Source organism: Lissotriton vulgaris, chromosome 11 (genome assembly GCF_964263255.1).
Source record: "Lissotriton vulgaris chromosome 11, aLisVul1.2, whole genome shotgun sequence".
In the NCBI taxonomy this organism is placed as follows: domain Eukaryota; kingdom Metazoa; phylum Chordata; class Amphibia; order Caudata; family Salamandridae; genus Lissotriton; species Lissotriton vulgaris.
In genome coordinates this window covers 125,986,978-126,014,117 of record NC_141699.1, presented here as the reverse complement: position 1 = coordinate 126,014,117, position 27,140 = coordinate 125,986,978, and the positions used below count along the sequence as shown (strand labels likewise).

General features: G+C 50.6%; 1 protein-coding gene and 1 pseudogene across 1 annotated transcript in view; one reads left to right on the top strand and one right to left on the bottom strand.

Moving 5' to 3' along the window:
* The window catches only part of LOC147679367 (uncharacterized), a 54,565-nt pseudogene extending 37,098 nt beyond the window's left edge, over positions 1 to 17,467 (bottom strand).
* Positions 1 to 27,140, top strand: part of TMEM233 (transmembrane protein 233) — a 200,576-nt gene that overhangs the window by 82,640 nt on the left and 90,796 nt on the right. The gene's annotated exons all lie outside the window — the stretch shown is intronic.

The following is a 27,140-nucleotide window of genomic DNA, read 5'->3' as shown; positions in this document are numbered from 1 at the left end:
CTGTTAATATTCATGAGGTAGGTCGCAATTTGCTACTCATTGGGAATAGTTAAAAACACAGGGCAGTGGTCTATTGGCTCTTCTTTTTGTGCAATGAACGTTTTGGGGTGATCCGTCAAGTGGGGCCCTAGAAAAAGGGGGCGTGTCAAAAAGTGATTTTCCCATGTTAATTCCAATAGAGTCTTTAGACACAGCTGCAGCCCCAACCGCCGGACCAAATTACACCAAATTTGTATAAAAGGAAGATGTTGTTCCGCAGATCACATATTTTGTTATTTGGTGTAAATCCGGTCAGCAGTTTTCAAGAAATTAAAGGAAATCCACCTTTGGATATCTGGGCAGAGCCTAAGCACGGATCTCATGGTGAGCTCTGGTTGGCTGTCAGCACTTCAACCAGAAAGTGCTGGCAGCCACCTTGGGACCAATATACATGATAGTACTCCATTGAAACGCATTTGAGTAAATGGCAGGTTTTGAGGGGCTCAAAAAGGAGAACGTATAAAAAGTGATAACTGATTTTAGTTACAATATAAATAATTTGTAGCCAACGTGATTTTACCCTGTGGAAAAGCCTTCTGATGGGATTTCAAGAATCATGTTTGAGAGAAAACTGTTTTCTCATTATTTTGCCATTGGGGTTCTAGAAGGTACTCCAGATGTTAAAATTAGGGCATATTTTCTGTAAATTCACACTATGTATCTCAGCCATATGAGAATGAAGTCTGACATTCTCAGTCAAACATGTATTTCCAACAGGAGCAGCCTGTTAGTATGATTCCATTGTGTTCTACTGCAGCGTCTCAGAGTGTTATAAAGAACAACTGGCACGCTAACGGTCTTACTTATGACAAAAGTGTAGGACACCTGAAGCTTTTTTGAGTGCATCAAACTGGTAAAACTTAAAACATTTAATTTGGAAAGGAACACAACAAGGGGTTTCATTTTTTCATATAAATTATGGTTAGTGCTGTAGAAAGAAAACATAGGACACATTTTAAGTGATATATCTTCCATTTCTATTTCATTAAAACTTTCTGAAATGCACTTTCAACGCCAGCAGCACACCGCCAGTTAACTCCCTTGTGATTAGCAGTTTACTACAATGTTCTTATGAGCAACTAGAGTGCTAACATTCCAAATTTATGCCAAAAGTGTGGCACATCCGACCGCCATCTTGATGGAATCGAAGTGGAAAACTGAAAGTATTTTCTTCTGAGGACACTGCACTAAATGAGGAGATTAGGGAGTTTCATAACAAAAAAGTCTTTGTGCAGGAAAGGACACCTTCCTGCACAAAAACGATCCCCTAAGGCTGAGGCATTTTCCTCTTTCTACGAGTGCTGCAGAATGTAGCACAGATAGAACGAGGCAGTAACGAGTAGAAATGAAGCTATTTATCCTTGTTACACCTCCCTTGGGGCGGCTGAGCAATTTGACTCACTCTCAGGTTTACCACTGATAGCGAATCTCGGAATACATCAAAATCCATGGGTGGATGCATGAGAACACCCACGCTTCACCCATGGACCTCCTCTCTGGGGCAGAGTAACGCAGCAGCCATTTGCGATGCGTTGCGTTGCTCTGTATTTATCAATCCACTCAGGATCAAACCCCTTAGTTTTAGCATCGCCCTTTCATCCCCTTGTGCAGTGCGAGGGTGACACAAAACCTACATTAATATGCCCCCGAGTTTTTAGTTCAGGATAGGGGAGGACATTTAATATTCCTGCATTATAGTCCATTCAGACTTGCACAGACAGGAAGAGGAGTTAAACAGGCACCAGGAACAAATTGTGCTTTGTGGTATAAGCATATCCTCTGCGGCTTTTAATGCACCCAAATGCCACAGCTCTCACATTTTGGGATTACATATAATTAAGGTTATTGTAAATTGATGTGCTGCTAAGTGCTGTTTGGATAAACTATCCTGCTCAGAGGGAATGCATTTATGTATGTAAATAATGCCATTTGTATGGCACAGGTCTAGCTAAAGCACCACAGAGTGCTGAGACTGCAATGGGATGAATGTGTTAATGAAGGGTAGTTCATATGAAGACCAGTGTGCAGTGACTATTATCTAAACAATAGATTTTCTTCCTCTTACAGAAGCCACACCTTTCTCAAAGTCACGCACTTGGTAAATAATACCAGGTGCACTGCAGGAACAAGTCACCTTCCCCTTTGACGTATGTGTTTACAGGGCCAATAAAACTAAGATGTGTGAAGTAGACAAGCAGGAACACTTCCGGGTGAGCATTATTATTATAACAATGACACTCAACTTTGCCCCTGCATTCGGTTTATTTCTGGCAATGTTTTAAGCACTAGATTAGTTAGTGTAGGAAGGGGGAGGCTCTAGTTGGCGCAGTGAAACACTAGCGTCAAGCAGGGACTCTCTCTTCCTCGTCAGGGCTGAGGGTTACCTTCCAGACAACCTCTGCTTACCCTCTAGGTAGTGTGGCTTAAGCAGTCTTAGGCTAATCTTTGGGGCACATAGGGTTAAACACTTGCAACAGTACACCTTTACAACCAACCCACCACACAACGAGACCAGACTGTATTCTTGTAAAAATATATCTCTTTATATAAACTTTACGCAGGCTTATGAATACAGTCAATAACTTTACGGATACGGTTGCAGGATATCAGCTTTTAGGTTACCACAGTTCTTATTGTAGTTCGTTGGGGCCCGTAGGCCGGCGTTGAACAAAGTTCTTGGTGGAGCCAGCGGCTTCCAGGGGATCTGTCCCACGTCGCGTTGCCTTCCCGGTGTCGCTGATCGTTGCGGCTCTTCGGCCGAGCAGGTCACTGGTCGTCCGGGGCAGCGGTGCTCTGTGGCGGCACGGTCCTTTCCTTGTTGCTCGCTCCGGTCTTGGAGACGGCGGCTGTGTGGCGGTGACAAGTGGCAGTACGGTCCCTAAGTGCAGGACGTACCCAACCAAATGTCGATGCAGCTGTGGGCTCACAGCTGGGCTGTCGGGCAGGCTACCGACCTTGTGGATTCTCGTAGGGCAACTGTCTGTCCTTGCAGGTGAGGGACGGCTCGCTATGCAGTCGCCTCGATAGCTTGGACCGGACGGGTCCTCCTTTGCTTTGCTCTCGGGCTCCCAGCGCAGTTGTGGTCACGATGTTCGGGCCAGCGGCGGCTGGTCCTCACTGTGCTTCCGCTGTAGCTTTGGGCCCCGGTCACGGTGGTCGGGAGGGTTTGGATGCCTTAGAGGAGCTTCCTCTTTGTCGGTGCCGCGGCGATGGTCAACACCCGCAGTCGCTTTTCCAAGGGGGTAGCGTCCACTGGTCCTGGGACGCTGGTCAGGGGGCAAGTTCAGTTCCAAGCCCTTGGAGATCTCTTTGCCGAGTTTGGCACAAGTAGCACAATAGTCTTTTCGTAGTCTTATTGTCTTCCTCTCCTTCAGCAGCAAGGCACCAGACACAGGCAAGAGTCAGCACCCTTCCTTGTCTTCTCGCGGTCCTTCTCGTAGGGCAGAGTCGTTCTGTGGCCCAAACTGGATCTAACTTTCAAGGAGCAGGGCTCCATCTTTTATAGGCCAATTCTTTTGTTCTCGCAGGCCAGGGGGGCCTTTGCATAGCCACTCTCAGTTCTGGAGTACCCCGGCGGGTGTACTCCGGCTTCCGCTTTCAGTGTGAGGGGCAGGCGCATCAGACGCCCCACAGGAGGTGGAGCCAGCATTGTCCGGACAGGAGTGGCCAGAGTACCTTGTTGATGGGGGCTCCGCCCTTCCTGGGCCAGGTGCCGGCAGAGTCATCCGCCGCTCCCCAGGAGGGTGGAGCCAGCATTGTGGTGGCCGAGCACAGTGACAGTTCGAGTCAAGAGGCACTCCTACCTCCCACTAAGGTGTAATCTGCGCATTCACCACCTGTCATCCCTCCAGCCCTGTCACTCACACATCCCAGACAGTCGGATACACATACTGGCAGAGGCAACTGAAATGGTTAAGCAAGCAAATGCTAGCTTCCTAAAAGTAGCATTTGCAAACCCAGGATACCGAAATAAACTTGACTACAAGAAATATCTCATTATCCTGAGTTCAGGCATACTAAACATGACTCACTACCATGCTCCTTGAGCCTGCGAGGGTTATAGGTCGTAATAATCCTCGCAGCTCAGTCTGGCCTAATGGAGCAGGTAGCCTTCAGTAGTGAACTACGGTCTTCGTTGTAAGTCACTACCAGGACAGGCCACGCACATCAGGGCTTGTCCTACCTTGCACCTCCAAAGCACCCTGCCCGCAGGCCTACCATAGGGGTGTCTAATATGTAGTCAAGGGAAGGGTCGGGGCTGGCAAGTGGGGACACTTGCCCAGCTAGCGTGACAGTACGAGACCGCACGCGGGTTCTCCGGTCGCAGTTCCCAGACATATTTTTACGGCTGCTTAGGTGGGTGGCGCAACCAGCGCTGCAGGTCCACCAGCAGTATTGGCATCTACAAGCCCCGGCACTCCCTCGTGCGCTTTACTAGGGACTAACAGTAAATCCAATGCACCAATCATGGATACCAATCGTATGTACAGTTTACAGTAGGGGGCACTTGCACTGCGGCACGGATCAGCCGTGGCGCAGTGCCCTGAGTATCGGAAAACCAGAAAAACATCGGAGGCACATCAGCAAAAAGTGGAAGGGAGACTCACGCCAAGGTGCCAGGTCTAACATGTGTCCCCTCCAGCTGAAATGTGGGGGGAACTACCCTTCCCCAGGGAGTTCCACATCACTAAGGCGGAAAAATCTGGACAGACCGTCAGCGTTGGCGTGATCGGTGCCAGGGCGGTGTTCCACCGTAAAGTCCATACTCTGTAGAGAAATGGACCACCTCAACAGTTTCGGGTTCTCACCCCTCATTTGCATCAACCATCTGAGGGGCCTGTGGTCCGTCTGAACTCGGAAGTGAGACCCAAACAAGTAGGGTCTTAGCTTCTTCAGCGCCCAGACCACAGCAAATGCTTCACGCTCTATTGCACTCCACCTACGTTCCCGTGGAAGTAACCTCCGACTTATGAAGGCTACGGGTTGGTCAAAGCCCTCCTCAGTCATCTGTGAAAGAACAGCCCCTACACCATGCTCTGAAGCGTCTGTTTGCACAATGAACTCTTTGGAGAAATCAGGGGCCAGGAGCACGGGCGCCGTGCACATGGCAGTCTTCAGGGTGTCGAAAGCTTTCTGACAGGTGTCAGTCCAAATCACATTCCTGGGCTGCTTTTTCGAAGTCAGCTCTGTCAAGGGGGTCACAATCGTGCCATAGCCCTTGACAAACCTCCTGTAATACCCAGTGAGCCCCAGGAAGGCTCTCACTGCAGTCTGGGTTTTGGGGGGTTCCCAAGCCAGGATGGTTTCGATTTTGGGCTGCAAGGGGGCTACCTTGCCACTCCCAACTTGGTGTCCCAAGTACACCACGGAACCCTGCCCAATCTGGCACTTGCTTGCCTTGATTGTGAGGCCTGCTCTGCGCAGGGCCATCAACACTTCCCAGAGGTGTCGCAGGTGTTCGGGCCAGGTGCCGCTGAACACCGCGATGTCATCCAGGTAGGCGGCACTGAACTCGTCCAGTCCAGCCAACACCTGGTTGACCAATCTCTGAAAGGTGGCAGGGGCATTCTTCAATCCAAATGGCATGACCCGGAACTGGAAATGCCCATCTGGTGTAGAGAATGCCGACCTCTCCTTTGCCCCATCGGTCAAGGCGATCTGCCAGTACCCAGACGTTAAATCAAACGTGCTGAGGAACCGGGCAGCCCCTAGCCGATCAATGAGCTCGTCAGCTCTGGGGATGGGGTGCGCGTCAGTCTTCGTGACTGAATTGAGTCCTCTGTAGTCCACACAGAACCGTAGTTCGGGTGTGGCTCCCGGCGCAGCAGCCTTCGGAACCAAGACCACGGGGCTGGACCAAGGACTGCTGGAAGACTCAACCACCCCGAGGGCAAGCATCTTGGAGACCTCCTCCTTGATGCAGGCCCGTACCCTGTCAGTTACCCGGTAAGCCTTATGCTTCACCGGTAAGCTGTCTCCAGTGTCCACATCATGGACGCACCAATCTGTGACACTCGGAACCAGGGAGAACAGGTCTGGAAACTGCCCCAGCAACTGGCGGCAGTCCTCCTGTTGTTCGGCGGTCAGGGAGGGTGAGAGGTTAACTCCATCCACTGACCCATCCTTCTCACAGGCCACCAAGAGGTCCGGGAGAGGCTCTGACTCCTCCTCCATTCCGTCATCGGTTGCCAACAACATGCCCACTTCGGACCTTCGCAAGTGGGGCTTGAGGCGGTTGACATGTAGGACCCGCAAAGGGTTCCTGGGCGTCTTCATGTCCACCAAGTATGTCACGGGGCTCTTCCGCTCCACAACCTCAAATGGTCCTGTCCACTTATCTTGAAGGGCACAGGGCTCCACTGGGGCCAGGACATACACCTCTTGTCCAGGTTGAAGCTCGACCAGAGTGGCATTCTGATCGTACCACCGCTTCATTTCTTCCTGGCTCGCTTCCAGATTTGCCTCGGCAAGTTGTCTGAAGCGCCTGGTCTGGTTTCTGAAGGCCAGCATGTAGCTATATACATTCTGGGGAGGTTTCCTGGGAGATTGCTCCCAGCCTTCCTTTACCAAACTCAGTGGTCCTCTCACGGGGTGGCCGTACAGCAGTTCAAAGGGGCTGAACCCTAGGGACTTCTGTGGTACCTCGCGATATGCAAACAGCAGGCATGGTAAGAGGACGTCCCACTTACGCCTCATCGGACCTTCCAGGCCCATGATCATGCCTTTGAGGGTTCGGTTGAATCTCTCAACCAACCCGTTACCTTGGGGATGGTAGGGTGTGGTGAACTTATACGTTACGCCACACTCCTGCCAAAGGGATTTCATATATTTCGATATGAAATTGGTCCCTCTGTCGCTCACTACCTCTAGAGGGAATCCTACTCGTGAGAAAATTCCCATCAGTGCACGCCCCACCACGGGAGCCGTCACTGTCCTCAGAGGAATGGCTTCAGGGTACCGGGTGGCATGGTCCACCAAGACCAGGATAAACCTGTTGCCCATGGCTGTCTTGGGGTCCAGAGGCCCAACGATGTCAATACCCACTCGCTGGAATGGCGTACCGACCACAGGGAAGGGTTGGAGGGGGGCCTTGTTCTTCCCTCCCGTCTTCCCACTTGCCTGGCAAGTCGGACAGGTTCTGCAATAAGTATCTGAACTCTTATGCATTTGGGGCCAGTAAAAGTGGGTGACAAGCCTGTCATAGGTCTTGTCCATCCCCAAATGTCCTGCTAAAGGCACATCATGAGCCAGACCCAGTAGGAAGGCTCTGAACTTCTGGGGTACCACCAGCACACGGGCTGACCCCGGTTCAGCAGCCTTAGGCTCCGAATACAGGAGGTCGTTCTCCCAGTATACGTAATGTGTTTTGGCCTGACCACCATTGGCCTGGTCTGCAGCCTGCTGCCGCATACCCACGAGAGAAGGGCATTCTTTCTGCTCCCTGCAGAATTCCTCCCTGGCGGGTCCTCCTTCTTGCTGCCAATGGGTCAGCTCAGGCAGGTCCCCCAGTTCGGCGATCTGTTCCCCTGTAGGCTCCAGGGCATCCCCCTCAAGGTCTGCTTCCTCCTGGACCGTAGGAACTTCAGGGGCCGGTTTCCCGCGCCCCCTGCGCCTTCTCCCTAAAGCCGGTTCCTGGGCCTCTCCATCAGGCCCCAGGATCTCTCGATCACCCTTACTGGCTGCCATCGACCGGGTGGTCACGCACGCCCAGTCAGGCAGACCCACCATCCGCAGGTGAGTCGCTTTCTCCACCTTTTCCCAAGGGGAGTGCTCCAAGTCGTTCCCTAGCAAACAGTCAACAGGCATGGTTTTTCTCACACAGACCTGCAGAGTACCAGAGACCCCCCCCCACTCGAAGGGAACTTGAGCCATCGGACACTGACTCTCAGAATTATCAGCGTTGCTAACCCTACAGTAGGCATGGGGTACAACCTGCTCTTGAGACACCAGGTGCTGCCTCACTGCAGTCACACTGGCTCCTGTGTCTCTAAGAGCCTCAGCTTCCTTGCCATTGATGATCACCACCTGCCCATATTTCTTAGTGTTAGAGGGCAGGTAGCTCGTAGGGATCATCTCACTGTCTCCTAACGAGACCAGGGTCATGTGAACGGGATCTCCACCCCCCGGGACCATCATTTCTTCTCCCAGGTGAACGCTAGTCACTTGTCGGGGCGGAGCACCAGTGGGTGCGGGTTTTCCAAATAGGCGACACTTGGGGTCACTCGATATGTGCCCAGGCTCGCCACATTTGAAACAATTGAAGGGCCCCTTTGGAACAGGTTTACCTGTCGGGGCCCCGTTCTGCTTCGGGGGTGGGGGAGGCTGAGAACCCTGCTGCGGATTCCCTTGGGAACTACTTTGGGGGCCTTTCTGGAACCCCTTCTGTTTTCCCCCCTTGTCCCCCCCACTCTTCTGCTGGGGACCCTGCCCACTCTTGGCGGAATCTCCCACGGGACCCTTGTGGACCCTGGTGCTGAGCCAGCGGTCCGCTTCTTCAGCAAGCTTCCTCGGGTTGGACAGCTTGCTATCGATCAGGTGTTGGCGTAACTCAGGAAAACAGTGATCAGACAAGTGCTCCCATGCAATTAAATCAAAGAGACCTTGAAAATCATTCACTTTGTTACCTTTCACCCAACCATCCAGCGCTCTGCAAAAGTAAGTCACATACTCCACATACGTATTCCCAGGCCGCTTAGTACATCCCCTAAACTTCTGTCTATACATTTCAGGGGTAAGCCCATACCTGTTCAACAAAGCTTCTTTCATGTGGGTATAGGACCTCTGATTCTCAACGGGCAAATCTAGCAAGGTATCTCTCCCTTCGCTAAGGAACCTTCCCCACAACCCCGCTCCCCAATCCTTTTCAGGGACCCGGTGGGAGGACATGGCTACCTCATATGCCCTAAACCATTGTCCTATGTCATCCCCCTTAAAGAACTCCTTGACTACGTCCTTCGGGATATGCACTCTTGACTCTACCTGCACTGGCGATGTGCTGCCACCAGAGGGAGGCCGATCCAAGTCTCTCTCCTTGAGACTCATCTCCCTCATTTTGATTTCGTAATTCATTTGGTGCTTTCGTTCTTCCAGCGCCATTCTTTTTGTTTCCAGCTCCAGCTGGATTTTCAATTCTGCCAACTTTCTTTCGTGATTCCGGGTTTCCTTCCTGTCCGCCAGCTCCTCTGGCGACAGGCCTTTACCCAAGCTGTGCTCGCTGTCCTGCCTTTCCAGGTCGATCAGGTCCCCAAGCGCATTCTGCTCCTCCGTCGTATCTTGCTCGGCGAGGACGTCTTGCTCTTCCGGGGTCTTTCTGGACTCCACCCAGGCTCTCAGGGCCTTGTAGAGCTCCGGCTTGTTTCTGCAGCCAGCGTGCGGAACTTTGAGTTTCCTACAGAAAAATTTCAGTTCCATCCGTGTGTATTTGTCCAGCTTTGCGGCGTCCCACTCTACCTCCAACACCTCGGAGGTCGTGGACTCTGCTCCATCCAGGCTCTTTGTGCCCGGCATGGTTTCTGCACTCGGAATCTTCTTTCAAAAAGCCAAGTCGGTGGTTTAGTAACTGTACCGTAATCCCTGTGTAGCGGTCAGAAGCTCAGGTATAACTATTGCAAGTGTAAATTCGAAAAAATCCTCACCGCTGCGTCCAATGTAGGAAGGGGGAGGCTCTAGTTGGCGCAGTGAAACACTAGCGTCAAGCAGGGACTCTCTCTTCCTCGTCAGGGCTGAGGGTTACCTTCCAGACAACCTCTGCTTACCCTCTAGGTAGTGTGGCTTAAGCAGTCTTAGGCTAATCTTTGGGGCACATAGGGTTAAACACTTGCAACAGTACACCTTTACAACCAACCCACCACACAACGAGACCAGACTGTATTCTTGTAAAAATATATCTCTTTATATAAACTTTACGCAGGCTTATGAATACAGTCAATAACTTTACGGATACGGTTGCAGGATATCAGCTTTTAGGTTACCACAGTTCTTATTGTAGTTCGTTGGGGCCCGTAGGCCGGCGTTGAACAAAGTTCTTGGTGGAGCCAGCGGCTTCCAGGGGATCTGTCCCACGTCGCGTTGCCTTCCCGGTGTCGCTGATCGTTGCGGCTCTTCGGCCGAGCAGGTCACTGGTCGTCCGGGGCAGCGGTGCTCTGTGGCGGCACGGTCCTTTCCTTGTTGCTCGCTCCGGTCTTGGAGACGGCGGCTGTGTGGCGGTGACAAGTGGCAGTACGGTCCCTAAGTGCAGGACGTACCCAACCAAATGTCGATGCAGCTGTGGGCTCACAGCTGGGCTGTCGGGCAGGCTACCGACCTTGTGGATTCTCGTAGGGCAACTGTCTGTCCTTGCAGGTGAGGGACGGCTCGCTATGCAGTCGCCTCGATAGCTTGGACCGGACGGGTCCTCCTTTGCTTTGCTCTCGGGCTCCCAGCGCAGTTGTGGTCACGATGTTCGGGCCAGCGGCGGCTGGTCCTCACTGTGCTTCCGCTGTAGCTTTGGGCCCCGGTCACGGTGGTCGGGAGGGTTTGGATGCCTTAGAGGAGCTTCCTCTTTGTCGGTGCCGCGGCGATGGTCAACACCCGCAGTCGCTTTTCCAAGGGGGTAGCGTCCACTGGTCCTGGGACGCTGGTCAGGGGGCAAGTTCAGTTCCAAGCCCTTGGAGATCTCTTTGCCGAGTTTGGCACAAGTAGCACAATAGTCTTTTCGTAGTCTTATTGTCTTCCTCTCCTTCAGCAGCAAGGCACCAGACACAGGCAAGAGTCAGCACCCTTCCTTGTCTTCTCGCGGTCCTTCTCGTAGGGCAGAGTCGTTCTGTGGCCCAAACTGGATCTAACTTTCAAGGAGCAGGGCTCCATCTTTTATAGGCCAATTCTTTTGTTCTCGCAGGCCAGGGGGGCCTTTGCATAGCCACTCTCAGTTCTGGAGTACCCCGGCGGGTGTACTCCGGCTTCCGCTTTCAGTGTGAGGGGCAGGCGCATCAGACGCCCCACAGGAGGTGGAGCCAGCATTGTCCGGACAGGAGTGGCCAGAGTACCTTGTTGATGGGGGCTCCGCCCTTCCTGGGCCAGGTGCCGGCAGAGTCATCCGCCGCTCCCCAGGAGGGTGGAGCCAGCATTGTGGTGGCCGAGCACAGTGACAGTTCGAGTCAAGAGGCACTCCTACCTCCCACTAAGGTGTAATCTGCGCATTCACCACCTGTCATCCCTCCAGCCCTGTCACTCACACATCCCAGACAGTCGGATACACATACTGGCAGAGGCAACTGAAATGGTTAAGCAAGCAAATGCTAGCTTCCTAAAAGTAGCATTTGCAAACCCAGGATACCGAAATAAACTTGACTACAAGAAATATCTCATTATCCTGAGTTCAGGCATACTAAACATGACTCACTACCATGCTCCTTGAGCCTGCGAGGGTTATAGGTCGTAATAATCCTCGCAGCTCAGTCTGGCCTAATGGAGCAGGTAGCCTTCAGTAGTGAACTACGGTCTTCGTTGTAAGTCACTACCAGGACAGGCCACGCACATCAGGGCTTGTCCTACCTTGCACCTCCAAAGCACCCTGCCCGCAGGCCTACCATAGGGGTGTCTAATATGTAGTCAAGGGAAGGGTCGGGGCTGGCAAGTGGGGACACTTGCCCAGCTAGCGTGACAGTACGAGACCGCACGCGGGTTCTGCGGTCGCAGTTCCCAGACATATTTTTACGGCTGCTTAGGTGGGTGGCGCAACCAGCGCTGCAGGTCCACCAGCAGTATTGGCATCTACAAGCCCCGGCACTCCCTCGTGCGCTTTACTAGGGACTAACAGTAAATCCAATGCACCAATCATGGATACCAATCGTATGTACAGTTTACAGTAGGGGGCACTTGCACTGCGGCACGGATCAGCCGTGGCGCAGTGCCCTGAGTATCGGAAAACCAGAAAAACATCGGAGGCACATCAGCAAAAAGTGGAAGGGAGACTCACGCCAAGGTGCCAGGTCTAACAGTTAGGTAATAGCCATACACGACAAGAACACAAGGTAAGGTTGTATGTCACAATAAGGTATACAGAAATATCATCTGACATACAGATTGGTGAATATTTATTAAGACTTTCCGCTGGGGCAACATGATGAAACGTGTCCCAAAGCGGCAACGTTCTTGAAATGGTATTTACCGATTAGTGCAAAAGCTTTTTGCACTGAAAAGGTGCACTGTTTTTGCACCAAATAGCGCTTTGCGCTGCTTTGCATCACTTTTCGTCAAGGGGGCGTTACATGGGTGTAAAATGCAAACACCCTTCATTTGGACGCAAACCCGATTTACTGAGATAGTCACAATGGGGCATATTATCAAGGAACGGCGATAATGGGCTTGATAATATGCCGTAGAGAATTCCAATAGAAACCCATTACCACCAGAATGTGGGCTTCTATTGGAATTCTCAAGGGCATATTATCAAGCCCATTATCGCCGCTTTAGCAGTAGTTTCCTGCCGCTAATGCGGCAATAATTTTAACGTCGTTCCTTGATAATATGCCCCAATGTTCTTTGCAAAAAAAGAGCAAAAGAAGAATTATGACTCCTTGCTACAGGAGCTGATTTGGAGGAATGTTATTATTTCTCCAAACATGTCATGCATTACATGTGTGTTTATGCGCCAGAGTAGGGCATGGCAGCAGCAGAAGGCAATTTTTAATAAATATTTCTCTGCACTGGCTTTTTTCTCCTCGGGCAAAGTTGCATTGTGCTAAAAATTAACAAATCTGCCCCTTTGGGTCCTAATAATCGTTCACAAAATTATTTTCCTCTTCAGTGTTGATTTTCTGTTATTAACTCTATAGAATCATATTTTTATAAACAATATTTATGTCAGACAATATTCTAACTACAATAGTTTGGTACCCTACCTCCGGGGTAAAAAGCATTAGGGAATTTGGTTTGACAAAATACAAGCCATTCCGTTCAAGAGTAAAACCTAAACTACTTTAGAAACATTTCATTATATCTCAGAGGGGAATAGCTCATCCAAGACATTTCAGTTCAAGTGAAACCAAGGTCTCCCCAAACTATGGGGCAGATTTATGTTTACTGGCGCATCCCCAGGGATGCGCCAGTTAACGTGCGCCACAGTGCGCCACAGCTCCGCCACCCATGGTGAGCCGCATTTATAATGCGGCGCACCATGGTGCAAAAACGGCACAGATGCGTGACGCATCTGTGCCGGAAATGTGGCGCATTGCTTCAGCAAGGCTCGGGGGTACACCATCTGCACAATGCTGCGTCAAGACCTACGACTGCTTCAAGCAGGCGCAGGGTTTTGATGCAGCATTGCCCTGAAAGTGACAGAGTGAAATCTCATAGATTTCACTCAGCCACTTTCAGGAGGCGTTCCTGCGCAGGAACGCCCCCCCTGCGCAGGAACGCCTCCTTATCACTTTTCGTCAAGGGGGCGTTACATGGGTGTAAAATGCAAACACCCTTCATTTGGACGCAAACCCGATTTACTGAGATAGTCACAATGGGGCATATTATCAAGGAACGGCGATAATGGGCTTGATAATATGCCGTAGAGAATTCCAATAGAAACCCATTACCACCAGAACGTGGGCTTCTATTGGAATTCTCAAGGGCATATTATCAAGCCCATTATCGCCGCTTTAGCAGTAGTTTCCTGCCGCTAATGCGGCAATAATTTTAACGTCGTTCCTTGATAATATGCCCCAATGTTCTTTGCAAAAAAAGAGCAAAAGAAGAATTATGACTCCTTGCTAAAGGAGCTGATTTGGAGGAATGTTATTATTTCTCCAAACATGTCATGCATTACATGTGTGTTTATGCGCCAGAGTAGGGCATGGCAGCAGCAGAAGGCAATTTTTAATAAATATTTCTCTGCACTGGCTTTTTTCTCCTCGGGCAAAGTTGTATTGTGCTAAAAATTAACAAATCTGCCCCTTTGGGTCCTAATAATCGTTCACAAAATTATTTTCCTCTTCAGTGTTGATTTTCTGTTATTAACTCTATAGAATCATATTTTTATAAACAATATTTATGTCAGACAATATTCTAACTACAATAGTTTGGTACCCTACCTCCGGGGTAAAAAGCATTAGGGAATTTGGTTTGACAAAATACAAGCCATTCCGTTCAAGAGTAAAACCTAAACTACTTTAGAAACATTTCATTATATCTCAGAGGGGAATAGCTCATCCAAGACATTTCAGTTCAAGTGAAACCAAGGTCTCCCCAAACTATGGGGCAGATTTATGTTTACTGGCGCATCCCCAGGGATGCGCCAGTTAACGTGCGCCACAGTGCGCCACAGCTCCGCCACCCATGGTGAGCCGCATTTATAATGCGGCGCACCATGGTGCAAAAACGGCACAGATGCGTGACGCATCTGTGCCGGAAATGTGGCGCATTGCTTCAGCAAGGCTCGGGGTACACCATCTGCACAATGCTGCGTCAAGACCTACGACTGCTTCAAGCAGGCGCAGGGTTTTGATGCAGCATTGCCCTGAAAGTGACAGAGTGAAATCTCATAGATTTCACTCAGCCACTTTCAGGAGGCGTTCCTGCGCAGGAACGCCCCCCCTGCGCAGGAACGCCTCCTTATGGCGCAGTGCTTTACGTTGTAAATAGGGCGCATTGTTTGCGCCACAGTTGCGTCAAATAAAGTGTCGCAATTGCGGCGCAAAGAGGCGCAACAGCCTCATAAATCAGCCCCTATGCATTTAGAAAACCAAACAGCCAATCGGAACTTTTGTTTTATAATGTCTTGCATTCATTCACCATCTCTCTAGTCGTCATCCACCCACCGCCCCACTCCCCCTGCCCATTTCAAAATATATGTAGAATTGTAGCACCCTATTTCTCACTCCAGCTCTCGGAGTCTTAGGATAAAGTGAGGGGGAGTTTGTGCCAGCAGCAGTCACGTGTAAGCCAGGGACACCTGTCTAAAGAAGGAAACATATTTGTCCATCACTAAATTCGAACAATAGTGTACTAAGGGCCAGATGTAGGAGCCTTAATACCGGTCGGAAACGGCCGATTTCGGCCGTTTCCGACCGGTATTTGACTTTTGAGATGTAGGGGGCATTTTATTTACAGAATCGGTATATTTACCGATTCGGTAAATATACAGAATCGGTAAAATACCGAATCGGTAAATATACCGATTCTGTAAATCAAGATGTAGGTGGCACTGTAATCAGTGCCACAGGCCCTTACCGAATCGTTATTTACCATGGAATACTATCTCATGGTAAATAACGAATTCCAGTGTACATGCACATCTGTGCATGTACACCTGTGCCATGTGGCACACAGACATGCCCTAAGGGCATGTCTGTGTGTCACATGGCACACAAGCCAGAAACAGGGGTGCAACAGGGTGTCAAAGTGACACCCTGTCACCCTTGCAAAATCGGTAATTTTACCCAGTCTGTAATTACAGAATCGGTATTTGCTATTGAATCCTATGGGCTTCAAGGCCCCTAGGAATCAATGGCAAATACCGATTCTGTAATTACAGAATCGGTAATTACCGAATCTTACAGATTAGGTATTTTTACAGAATATTTTACCTACATAGCAATTACCGAATAGTGAATACCGAATCTGTAAAATTCGGTATTTACCATTCGGTAAATTGCTATTACCTACATCTAGGCCTTAGGGCCCGATGTAGGTAAATGCCATTTACCGATTTTAAAATACCGAATCCTACCGATTCGGTATTTCAAAATCGGTAAATGGTATGTAGGTCCCAACATCTGGATTCGTTACCGAATCCTTAACAATTCTTTAATTACCGATTCGGTAAATACCGAATCGGTAATGCCCATTCATCTATGGGCTTTGAAGCCCATAGGAATGATTAGGCATTACCGATTCGGTATTTACCGAATCGGTAATTAAAGAATTCACAAGGGTGCAGGGGGTGTCACTTTGACACCCTCTGGCACCCCCAAAACAGGCACAGGTGCCATGTGGCAGGCATACCTGCCCTAAGGGCAGGTCTGCCTGTCACATGACATAGGTGTGCATGCACACATGTGCATGCACACCGGAATCGGTATTTTACCATGGATTTGTATTCCATGGTAAAATACCGATTCTGTAAGCCATGTGCAGAAGGTACATTGCCTACCTACATAGCATTTTCGGTAATTTTACCGAATCGGTAAATATTACCGAATCAGTAATTATTTTACCGATTCGGTACATATTACCGAATCGGTACATTTACCGATTTGGTAATGATACCGATTCGGTAAAATTACCGAAAATGTGCCCCTACATCTCGGTAGCCCTTTACCGATCGGAAACGGCCAAAAATCAGTATTTTCGGCCGTTTCCGACCGGTAAAGGGCTACCTACATCGGGCCCTAAGTCACTTAGGTTTTCAATCTTGCTCCAAACTTCTTTTTATTGAGGGATCCTGCAAGGCTTTTCCTCCATTTCTGCTGGGAAGTGACTTCGAATTCCCAGAATGCTTTGTACCCAAGGGCTGGTAGACTGCACCTGAACTACCCTCTTTGGTGACCCAGAACTTCTGCCTCACTGTTTAGACAGACAGTGGTCTAGGTGTGTGATGCCTGCCAGATATTCCTATGGTGTGGGATGTGAGGGCAACAATCTCCTGTTTTCCCCTTTGGAATACTGAAAAGCGCCGGGACACTCTTTTTGATTAGCCATGCGCTATAGAAATGCTTTATTCATTATTCATTCAAAAGGAGCTGGGTCAGCGTTAAGTACCAGTCTACAACTTTATTTTGCCTCCCCAGATGTACATTTGCCCAGCTCTGTGCTGCCTCCCCAGTAACCACACAAAAGCTATGACTCCAAGGATTTTATATCAAAATATTGAAATCAAGAATGTTGACCTGCACAAATATCAACTCAACAATGTCGGTTGCCAGCATGGTCAAGGTGTGCCTAGGTAGGGGAGCACTGATGCACTCTTCTCAACTCCACGTCTGCCTGCTGCGGTGAAATCTGGGTAGTTGCTATTGTGAATCACAGGTGGATATTTAACCATCATTATTTTGGTAGAAACCACATTCAGGACAATCCCATTTGTTGCTACTCATTGTAATGATTGTCTTAGTGCAACAGGCCATTCTACATTTTTTACCAACTCCAAGCACTTTTAGGTATTAGAAGCAAGTGGTGTGCAAATGTAACATTAACGTCCATTGTTTCTTAGAGTAAATGCGTGGTTTCGACAAGAGTAAAGTACTGAGATCAATACAGCACTTAGCAAAGACAAAAAAAACAAGGTCAGCGGAATAAATGGTGTTTGAACAGCATGCAGTGTTGCAATCTCTTAATGTCAGTCGAGTTCTATAGCTGGGCCTTGGTGACTCTCAGTTGTGGCTGGTGTCAGGGCAAAGTGGTAGGGCGGGGAACGACGATGAAAATACAAACAAAAAAAATGACTTACCTGCCGCATCGCCCATCTTCTCCTGCTCTCTGGCTCCAGTCCACTGCAGGCAAAGGCTCCCGAACTCCCCTGTGGCCAATCCAGATGCTGCTCTCATAATGAGAGCAGCGCCAGGATTGGGTTGAGCGCCCTGGATTTGCACTGCCAGTGAGACTGGGAGACTGGGATCCTGTACCTGCTGTCTCCAACCCGACAACGCGGCTTGGGGTGGAGACATCTCAGAGCACATATTGGTTTGGCTGACCTGAGACAGGCGGCCAAACAGACACTATCACTGATAGCAGTGCCCACCACTCCCCCTCATGACTGCCACGTGATGGCCTCACCTCCAAGACTCGCCCAGGAAAGAAAAAGATAACAATAATAAACCCGTTTTATTAGCGTTTTATTTTTCAAAGTTTTGAGGCTGCTAGTAGGAGGGGCACGGTCCTCCGCCATAGCGGAGGAGCCGCCACTGGTGACTTTACATTTACAGATTATATATAAATAATATAGTTACCAACAATTGTAAACTTTGGAAACATATTAAAATGTTCTTGTAAAATGTGCTAGCGTGTATTCTGCTGTGTATCACAGCGCAATCTCATTAGTTGTATGAAATACCCTCGCCTTTCTGGGATTCCAGGTCTGCAGTCAAGGTTCTGGTGTGTTGCCAGCTGGTGTTGAGGAATTCTATCTCAGCTGAATCACGCTGGCAGAAGTGTCAGCACTTGCAAGCTGAGCTTTTCAAAATTCATTGGCTTGGCCTGTGTTAGTAACAGTGCTATGTGCTTATGTCAGCCCTGTGTTCACCTCTCGACTGCAAGGATTAGTGTAATGCTCTGTTATCTTATGAGTTTTTGTACAGTTTGTTAAGTTTTTGTACAGCACAGTGTTTGCCAATTTCTTTGCATCCTAGCACTGTTGACTGGCAGTAAGGTGAACATAGTTGTCTACAGACTGTGTTTTTTTTTAGTGAAGCTGCTTCCGTAGGGAGTTGTCTGTTTTTTTTCAATCTTCCACCTTTCTGTTGTCTGTTGCTGGTGTGTAGTCCAAAAATGAGGGGCATCAAAGGGAAGCAGAGGATTTCAGACATTCCGTATGTCTGTGCGTGTTTGTGTGTATACAACCATGCTGTTGTGTGGTTGTGTGTATCTGGCAAATGAGTCTCAGGTTTGGGTGATCAGTGTGTCTGTGGGCAATCCCAAGCTTGAATACTCTACAGAGGTGGTCTTGCAACCCTCTGTGAAACCTGCATGTGTTTGATCAGTGTGTTTGTGGGTGGTAAGCCTGTCCAAGAGCTGTGCTTGGTGCCAGTAAAAGGCGGTAAGAAAGGGGATGCGTATTCAAACTTTCAGTAGAGCCTGTGTGTGGGATCAGCTACTTTGTTGTTTCTGAGTGATCCGAATTTGGATAGATCCAATGGAGGATGCCGTAGGGATCATGATAATTGTATTTGTCTTTGTGTCTGTGTGTGTAAGAGACAGAAAGAAAGAAAGAGAGAGGAAGAGAGAGAGGACAAAGTCCATGGGTTGTGAGTAATCAATTGTTATTAGTTATTGATGTAGTTTCGTCACCGTGAATGCCTCTCGTTCTCAGTTGATGTAGTTTCCCACAGGATACAAACCTCACACCATTCCCTATCCAAGGTGTAGGTGTTTTCACTCCCTCTCTGCAATGTTGTATCTGTTCAGGTGTTACGGTGTTCCCTGTTACAGTCTCGGTGTGTTACCTCTCGGTCAATGATTGGCGTCCTGCTCCAGTGGTAGTGTCTGTGCCTTTTTTCCTTCTTCCCATGTCCTAAACACTCATCAAAGACACGCGTCTCTTTTCCAAGGCTGTTCTCAAGTATATTTGGGTGCAGGTGTTGTTGAAAGTGGTGGGGCGAGGGGGGGGGGGGGCACAATGCGCCCAGCGCTTCGATATCTCACAAATATTTATTGGCCTTTGGTTGACTGTGGCCCACTGAAGGTTTAGAGGCCCCCTGAAGGGATGGGGAAGCCCCTGAACAACAGGGGCCTGCATTAGACCCCTGGGCCAGGTGTTTTTGCGCCTTGAAGAAAGGAAGATGTAAAAGGCGCCCCCAGTAGACTTCAGTAGGGAGTTGCACTTCTTTAGCAATGAGAAAAGAAAAAAATGACCTCTGTATCTGGTACGCCTAATACGATGAAGTACCAAAAGATTAGTACTAAAGAATCTTGTGATTAAAGGTTGTATGGACCTGTGGAAAAGAGAAGCAGTCCCAGTATTGGCCCGAGTTTGATAGATAGAGTGTGGTTTACATCGGTAACTGAGGGACAAGATGCTTAGAAGTGCTCTCCCTATGTTGTAGACCAATTTCAAGGTAGGCAGCCATGTTCAGAACTACCTGCATGCATGCGGATCACTGACATAATATCGATTACACTAATACAGAATTACAAAAATATCGAATTCCTATCTGCAAACAGGTAAGTACAAAAATATTGAATCAAAAATATCGTTTAAAAAAATATAGTTAGTCAAAATATCGATTTTTTTAAAATGTCTTAAAAATAATTTAAAATTAATGACATATTAACAATATTTAACTAAAATATACTTAAAAATACTTAAATAACCTTAAAATTATAAAATAATTAATTTGAGTTATAAAAAAAACATACAATTTAATTTTTCAAAACATATATATATATTAATATAATAATAAAAAAATAGGGGGGCGTGGCTTGACCACGATGAGCATGGACACGTGAGCTGAGAGCTCCGCGCTTGCCTCAATAATTATCCTGGTTTAAGTGCTGACCCAACGGCACCTGTGAATCGGGGGAGCCCCTCGGACCACGTGGATCCCTGTGCGACACCTGGGATCACGGGAGGCGATTGCCGGCTGCACCGGAGCTGGGATCTCTGCCGGCCTTCCGAGGGGCGCCGACCATCTTGTTGAGGCCTGTTTCCGCTGCTGCATCCTCTGCCTTGCGTGACTGGGAGGCCGTTGCGGAGAGGGGGCCGGCCGGCTGCTGCTGCGGGTGGACCCGATGTGGTGCACCTGACACCAGCGTTTGGAGGCAACGTTAGCACGGCCTGGACAGTGGCCAGAGCCGATGGTGGAGTGCCGCGGGGGGCTCCGATCGCCGAGGGACATTGCAGCTGAGAACTGGTGGCAGCTGAAGGACGCCCGTGCAACACACAGTGGTGGCGCAAGAGCGGAGGGCCCCCAAGCGCCTGTAAGGCCAGCCAGCTCGGAGACACGCATGCACTCCCAGCGACAGGACATCGCCGCGGTTCCAGCGGGGGCCCAGCCCTTTCTGTGAGTGTTGCGGCTGTTGGGGGATTGAAGAAGTCGGGTCCCCGCGGAACCGGCGTAGTGGCCTGATAGGTGCTAGGGACGGGCGGAGGACTCGAGGAGGAGGCGCCGGCCAGTGGAGGTGGCAGAGAGTGCTTGTTGACGGGCTGCTGGGGAAAAGACCGAGAGGCATAGGGGAGGTGCGGGGACGCGCCACCCACCACTGGACCATCAGCGACTAACCGGCGGCCCCTCCCGATCGCAGACGGGACTCCTGGGTTTGGCTGCTGATGCCCGCCTAACGCAGCCGGGACTCCTGAGGAACCTGCGGAGCTGGACGAGACCTCGGGCCTCCTTGACCTGCGGATTGCCGAGCTGGATTATGGCCGATTAACGGGCATCCCCCCTACTCTAGGGGGTGTTTGAGGCAAATTGTGCGCCCGAGGGGACATCGCTGGTGAGCGCGGCAGTGCTGGAGGGCCGGTGGTACCGCAGGGCTTACAAGAACGGCCTCCACAGGACCATTCGCCCAGAGGTTAGGACAGTGAAATAAGTGCTGGCCCTTTATGGCTGGAGCCGGCCTGGCGGGGGCTACCACGGTGGGGTGCTCCATCTCTGAGGGTGTAGTTCGTCTACATTTGTACAACGCCTGGTGGTGCTTGGAGAGCCGCCTCACAGCGGAGGTCTTGGGTGGGTGCGCCTGGGCACCTGAGATGTCCCCCTGAAACCGCTGAGGGACTTGTGGAAGAAAGGCCAGAATTGTTGGACCCCTGCCTGCATTGATTGGCGAAAGCTGTCCGCCTGTGCCGACGCCCATACCTCTGGGGACAGCCGTTGTGAGATCCTGGCTGGCGACCGTATTGGAAAGTGACTGGAGGCTTGGGATATGGGGAAGCCACGGCCAAAACCGGGCGTGATGCCTCCTGACCCCACTGAGGAGCTGCCCGACAGTCAGGACCAAGATCCATCCAGAGCACAGATGGCAGGGCTACAACAACAGCAGATCGACCAAATTCTGAAGGCCATTTCGGACACAAGGAAAGCTCTACACCATGACATAGTGCAGGTATCGACGAGTTTGGGGCTGTTGCGGGCGGACCACGGAAAATTGGTGGATCGTGTCAAGCAAATGGAACTTACCTTGGAGACGCTGGAACCGGCCCAGAAGGCGACAGATGTGGTGGTGGGGGATTTGCTGCGGAGGGTGCAGCACCTGGAGAAAAGGGCTGAGGATGCTGGCGGGCGCAATCGACGAAATCGAAGGGGACAGTATGATAAACTACTTGGAAGCCTGGTTGCGTGATGTGGTTGCTCCTGAAAGACTGTCGCAGTTCTGTACGCTGGAACGGGCTCATCGAGTCCCGGCCCGCCCGCCGGCTCTTGGCCGGCCCCCTCGGCCTGTGGTGGCACGCCTATTGCACTTTAAAGACCGGGATGCTATCCTACAGAAAGCGCAAACAATGGGCCCCTACCGAGTGGATAATGCTTCTGTCTCCATCTACCCAGACTTCTCCTATGAGGTCCAGCGCAACCGCTCTTCATTTCTGGCAGTCAAAATGGCCCTCTGAGACGAGGGCATACAGTACTGTCTTCTGTTCCTGGCTCGCCTGAGGGTGATGGTGGATGGTAAGGCATCCTTTTATAGTACCCCGGATGACGAATGGAGCTGGCTAGAATCATATTGAGCTGGGACTGATGTCCATAAAGAGAATGAGAGGACAGGGGAGACCCGGCCAAAACCTCGAAGATGCAGACGAACCAGAAAACAAGCGGCAATTAGCCAAACACCAACAACGTCTCAGACAGAATTGGAACGGCAGGCGGCCCTCCGCGCGGTCTCCACCATATCGGGAGCAGCGGCCGCTGCCCCTTTGGCGGACTCAGGATCTCAACGGGGTTCGGAGGAGTTGGTGTCGGAGGGCTCGAAGGAAGATGGCCCGACCTTGCCCCATGTAAATGTAAATGTAAATGTATTGGCATTTATATAGCGCACTACTTACCCGTAGGGTCCCAAGGCGCTTCGACCGCTGCGAAACCCTTCCTGGCTTCCCTGAGAGATGGTCCCTTAATGGGTATCTCCAGGGTGAGACCAGGCATCCCCGGCGGTCTGGTGGGGCCGTTAGTGAAGATGAGGCAAGCTAATGCCCAGAGTTGCCGAGTGTGATCGCTGATCAGAGTGGGCACTGAGGCGAGAGAATTATCGAGTCCGCTGACCCTGGTCCAGAAACCTGCCGCGCCGGGAATCGAACCCTGGTCCCGGGCCGTCCTCTGCTCTCGGGTCTGCCGCCTCTAACCAGTGAGCCACACTACTTCACTGCCCCATGTTACTCCGGGGACTGAGGATGGCCTTCTAGACTAATGAACCTTACCTGTTCCCATTTGTATACAGTAAGGAGGTGAAATCCTAGCTAGGGAGCACGTTGGAGGAGGGTGCAGCTGTAGGCCTTGAGACATTGGCGGGAGGTTTATTCCAATGTTTTACAGATTAGTGGAATGCGAGCTGTGGTTGTTTGGAGGGGGGCTCCTCTGGGACGTAGGTGATCGGGGACTTTTCATTTGATGCTGAGCGTGGGAGGAGGGGCGGCGGAGTTGCTGTCCGGCTTGTCTTGGTGTAGAGCTACCCCCTCAACCTCACGCGGTTTGTGAGACTCTGGTAGCTACCATGGAGTTCCCATTATGTGGGATTGGGTTTGGATGGGTAACTGTGGTTTAGCACCTGTTCTGGGGAGGGGAGGGATGAGGGTTTGTTGGGGATGTTTGAGGCTTAAGGGGACTGTCAGTGTGCCTACCGGGCTAATGGGGTGGTTGTGCTGTTGCATGCTCACGTATGGGGACCCGACCTGGGTTGAAATGTATCACCTGGAATGTGCGGGGGCTGTGTTCCATGACGAAACGTTACAAGGTCCATGCCTATTTAGTGCGTAGGGGGATTCAAGTGGCCTTTTTACAGGAAACACACATTGATCAGATGGAGGGGCGGGCACTGCAGAGGAGATGGAGGGGCCAATTGTTTTATACTACTTATTCCGCATATGCATGGGGGACATTGGTTTGGGTGAGATCAGGTGTTCCCTTTCAGCCTTTGACGACGGTGATTGATCCAGAGGGGAGATTTGTGGCTGTACAAGGACGACTAGATGGGAGGGATGTAGCACTGTGCACTGTTTATGTCCCGAATGTAGAACAACCCGCTTTCTTCTCACGATTGTCTGGGAAGCTGGCGACATTCTTGACTGGCACGGTTTTTCTGGGGGGAGATTTTAATTCAATCACTGATGTAGATTTGGACCGATCTCACCCTCCGTTGGCTCAATCTGCGGTTCACCGGCTGGCAAAGGTGAGGCGGGAGTGGCAAAACACTTGGGGTCTAGTCGATGCCTGGCGGATGCATGACCCTACGGATAGAGATTATTCTTTCTATTCGGTGCTGCATGATTTACATGTGCGGCTTGATAGTATTTTATGTTCGCCGGAAGCTCAGGAACTGACTTGCCATATTGAATATTTTGCAAGGACGATATCTGATCACAACCCTTGTCTGGTTACTGTACAGTGGACCAGGCAGCGACAGGCGATCCCCACTTGGCGCTTGAACCCGGTGTTTTGTGCTGAGGTCCGAGATGGTATTGAGCATTACTTCACAGAAAGTAGGGGGACGGCATCGAGCAGGGCCCTGGACTGGGACACTTTTAAAGCAGTGGTGAGAGGGGTGTGTATTTCGTCCACAGCAGGGGCTCGCAAGACATTATTGCTTGATATAGAGCAGGAAGAGGATCACTTGCGCCGGGCAGAAAAGGCTAGCCATATACAACCAAAGGGGCAGGAGGCAGTCCTTGCCGCACGCAAAAAAGTGGCTACTCAAGTTGAAAGGTTACGCTGTTTTGACCATAAGGAATACCAAGTACGGGCTCATGCAGAGAGGGACAGGGTGGGGTCCCTACTGGCTTCGTTGGCTAACCCGGCAGTCCGGGGCACTCCGATCTTATCGCTGACTACCACAGCCGGGAACCTAGTATACTCACAAAAGGAGATTAATGATCAATTCTTGACCTATTATACGTCGCTCTATAAGACTACGATGCAGGACCTTCCAGATGGCGTTAGCGACTTCCTGTCAGCAGCGCAGCTCCCGCGCTTTGACCCAGAACAGGGGAGCAAACTGGGGGGGGAAATCTCACTAGGAGGGATCCGAACGGCGATTAAACACATGGCTCGGCGGAAAACACCGGGAGTAGACGGCCTCCCTGTGGAGTTTTATGCGGCGTATGTAGACCTCCTTGCACCACACTTACAGTCTATGTACAGGGAGGCGTGGGAACTGGGTAGGTTGCCTTCGACTGCCAGAGAAGCGATCATAATACCATTGTTGAAAAGATGGGGGGATGCCCGTTCTCGATCGGCATATCGACCACTCTCGATGCTTACAGTGGATTGCAAAATTCTGAGTAAGATTCTTGCAAATCGACTCCTGGAACATATGGGTACTCTGATACACCCGGATCAGGCGGGCTTCATCCCCACCAGGAACACAGCGACGTGTATACGCCAGCTTATTAGGGTTATGGGAGAAGGACACGATAGGGCGCCGGGCGCGGTGGTGCTCTCGGTCGACATAGAGAACGCCTTCGATAGTGTGGAGTGGCCGTATCTGTTTCAAGTCTTGAGGGAATTTGGCCTTGGGGAACACTTTGTACGGTGGACTGAACTATTATACAACTCAGCTACTGCTAGGGTTCGAACGGGACCTACCATCTCAGCGGCATATCGGGTGGGGAGAGGTACCCCCCAGGGCTGTTCCTTATCCCCCTTGTTGTTTGCCTTGGCCATTGAACCACTGGCATCGCACGCTCGATTGGGACGATCTTATGAGGGTCTATCGATGCGGGGGTGAACCACTACATTTCCTTATATGCGGATGATTTATTGTTGTATTTGGATGATGTGGATGACTCTCTGCAGGGTGCCAAAGCCCTGCTTCGGGAGTTCGGTTGCTTTTCTGGGCTAAGGGTGAATTGGGGTAAGACCTGCTTGTTCCCTTTGACCCCGGGTGACCGTGTGCCTCTGTCTGTGGGGGATTTGCAATGGGAACCTCATTGTCTACTGTACCTGGGTACTAACATCTATCACACTCAACCCGACCTACTGGAGGGTAATGTGGGCAGAGCGATGAGGGGGCTCCAGAGCAGCATGGGGTTCTGGCGAACCCTCCCACTGTCAGTGGCGGGGAGGGTGGCACTGTTGAAAATGGTGGCGCTCCCACGTTTGCTCTACTTTTTTCGCACTTTACCTGTATGGATCCTGGCGTCAATCTTTCAGAGGCTTAGGACCTTGACTACAGGGTTCATCTGGGGTTCGGGTAGGAGGCGGGTTGCGTTGCTCGCGTTGATGCGACTAAGGGCAGAGGGGGGACTGGCGGTCCCTGACTTTTAGTGGTACTATCTAGCAGTGCAGTGACAGTGGCTCACGCAGGCGGTGGCTCGGGAGTTTAGAGGCCCTGAAGGACCGCAGGGTAGAGTGATTCCCCGGCATGTACTGTCATTTATAGTTCTCCAGCAGAAGATCAGTCTCGATCAGTTCACCCTTGAGGAACCGACACTCCGTTTATGCTGGAACCGGAGCCAAAGACGAGAGGGATTCCCACGCCAATATGCTCCGGAGATCCCTCTTGGCATGTGCACAGCCCTTCCGCATGGGGGGAACAGGTCTGTGTTGGCTGTTTGGGAGGAGCTTAGGCTCCATATGTTGGGGGAATTATTCAGAGACGGGGCTCTGTTATCTTTTCAAGACTTGCAGAGCACTTTTGGGTTACTGCCGGGAGATTATTTATTGCATGCTGCCCTAATAATGGGGATTCAACGGCAGTGGAGGATGGGACTATTGGAACCCCGACTTCACTGGGTTGCCAGTATGAAGTCATGGCGGCAGGTACGTTCAAGGCTATCACGTGCATATACGGACGCTTATCGACCGAGCGACTCCCACCCCTGGATCTTCTGAGAGGCAAGTGGGAATAGGATATTGGTAAGCCCATACCAGAGGCAACATGGCTTCAACTAGTGCGACGTGCCTGGAAGGGTACACGAAACGCCAGGTTCCAATTGGTTCAGTTCTTCACAATACATAGGGCCTATTTGACGCAGGTAAAAATCCTACAGTATTTCGGTGGCTCCCTGTTTCAGTGCCCAAGGTGTAATGCAGAGGGGGGTGATTTCCGGCACATGTTCTGGTCTTGTACGGGGTTGGGGTCTTACTGGGAGGAGGTGATAGCATGTTTGAATCAGGCGACAGGATGAACGATAGAGGCAGAGATGGGGACGTGCTTGTTACTTTGGTTCCCACATACCCCTCGCACGAAGATTACTAGTAGGTTCTATGACTTAGGGTTAATTATGGCAAAAAGGGAGCTTACCATGCACTGGAAGTCGAAGACAGGGCCTA